This window comes from Palaemon carinicauda, chromosome 10, assembly GCF_036898095.1.
Source record: "Palaemon carinicauda isolate YSFRI2023 chromosome 10, ASM3689809v2, whole genome shotgun sequence".
NCBI lineage: Eukaryota > Metazoa > Arthropoda > Malacostraca > Decapoda > Palaemonidae > Palaemon > Palaemon carinicauda.
The window spans coordinates 3,008,733-3,011,232 of NC_090734.1; positions in this window are offsets into that span (position 1 = coordinate 3,008,733).

Here is a 2,500-nt window from a genome sequence, read left to right on the forward strand (position 1 = left end):
CCTCTTGATAAGGCTTGAAAAAACCCATTAGCTATGGTAAGCAGCTTTTCTTGGGTTAAAGTTCTCTTGTTTGGTGTTACACTTGGTCACACTTTTCCATGTTTCCTTGTTTCCTTACCTTACTGAGCTATTTTTCCTTGTTGGAGTGCTAAGGCTTATAGCATTCTGTTTTTTAAAATAATTCTTACCTATCGCACTGTCTTATGCAAAATATTCCGGGTGCCATTGGCAGTGGTAGTCTATTCATCTCTAGAGCTATTAAGGGACCCAGATATATTACCAGCCTATAAGGATATTAATTATGACTTAATTTTTCTTCGATTTTTAGATTCCTGATCATATAAAGAAACATCTGGGTAAGAAAAAGATTTAGGACAATAGAAAAACGTATATATAATATCCAAAGGTATTACTGTCACTCAAATATACTCATTCCCACTCAAACGAAAGATAATTTCCACTAAATCTCCTATTTTCTGGCAAAAACAAAGATGGCATGTCAATCAAATGTTTCTGTGGCGGACTGATTAGGGTTTGAACGAAAAGACGGCTTGAACATAACTGCTTTATTCAAACAAGATAACAAGCTTATATACAGACGATTAAGGGTAACCATAGCACCAAATCTCCAACAATATGAAACATGCAATGGCAAGCTTAAATAGGGTTTTCAATTATCAGTGCGAAGAGCGAGAGTTGATAAAAGACAATAGATTTATAGTATATGAAATACACGTGTATTACACTTCTGTTCGAATCGAATGAACAAATCCCATAATTGTTTTAATTTCTTGCACCATGTAATGTGGAAATCAATCCTAAAGCCAGATATCCAGCGATACAATCCTTCTATACACCTGAATTTAATCACAACAAACCGACATGATGTCTTATGGGGTAATTCTAACAAACATCAACACGGATGCAATGTTGGTGAGATTTAATTATCGAAAATCGAAAATGGATATCTTCCATTATACGGGATTTTACTGTTACAGGAGATCAGCAGTGTTTTCGTTGATAAATTGGAATAAGATTCCGTTGTCTGCAAAATAGCCAAAAAAAAAAAAAAAAAAAATGGAATATATGTTATACTGTTACCTTGAATTGGTCTACATTTTATGAAGAATACTCATTATAAAAAATTAGTTCATAATTCTTTTTTTATCATATTAATCAACAAAAGAACTATTTATTTACTCTTATCATTCACTGTTTATTCTAATTATAATCAGGTAGAAAGATGGGGCAATGTTTATTAGATTATTGAAACTACTTAATCATAATTCTCTATCTCTCTCTCTCTCTCTCTCTCTCTCTCTCTCTCTCTCTCTCTCTCTCTCTCTCTCTCTCTAAGAGATGATATCTAGTCGGGTTAAAAGTCAAATGAAATTAATCTTTTAATTCTTGAAAATTATCTGGTAACCTGCAGCGTGTTTGTCATACACATACACACTCATATATATATATATATATATATATATTATATATATATATATATATATATTATATATATATATATATATATATATATATATGTATATATATATATATATATATATATATATATATATATATATATATATATATATATATATATACAATATAAATATATATATATATATATATATATATATATATATATATATGTATATATATACATTCATAGTTAATATATATATATATATATATATATAATATATATATATATATATATATATATGCATATATATATATATATATATATATATATATATATGTATGTATGTATATATATACATATATACACACATATATATATATATATATATATATATATATATATATATATATATATATAATATTATTATTATTACTATTATTATTATTTTTATTATTATTATTATTATCATTATTATTATTATTATTATTATTATTATTTTTAACTAATTATTATTATTGTTATTATTATTATTATTATAATTATTATTATTATTATTATTATTATTATCATTATTATTATTATTATTATTATTATTATTATTATTATTATTATTATTATCATTATTACTTTTATAGTTGCAAAAGCAAGATGCTATAATCCCGAGGGCTCCAACAGGAAAATTAGCCCACTGAGGAAAGGAAATAAGGTAATAAATAAACGAAATGAGAAATAGTGTCCAATTAAGATACAATATTTTAAGTACAGTAACAACATTAAAACAGATATTTCTTCTTTAAACTATAAAAAGACTTATGTCAGCCTGTTCAACTTGAAATAATTTGCTGTACGTTTGAACTTTTGAAGTTCTACCAATTCAACTACCCGATTAGAAAGATCATTCCACAACTTGTTTACACCTGAAATGAAACTTCTAGAGTACTTTTGTAGTATTGAGCCTCATGATGGTGACCTGACCATTAGAATTAACTGTATGCCTAGTATTACGAACAGGATGGAACTGCCCGGGAAGATCTGAATGTAAACGATGATCAGAATTATGAAAAACTATTTGAACGA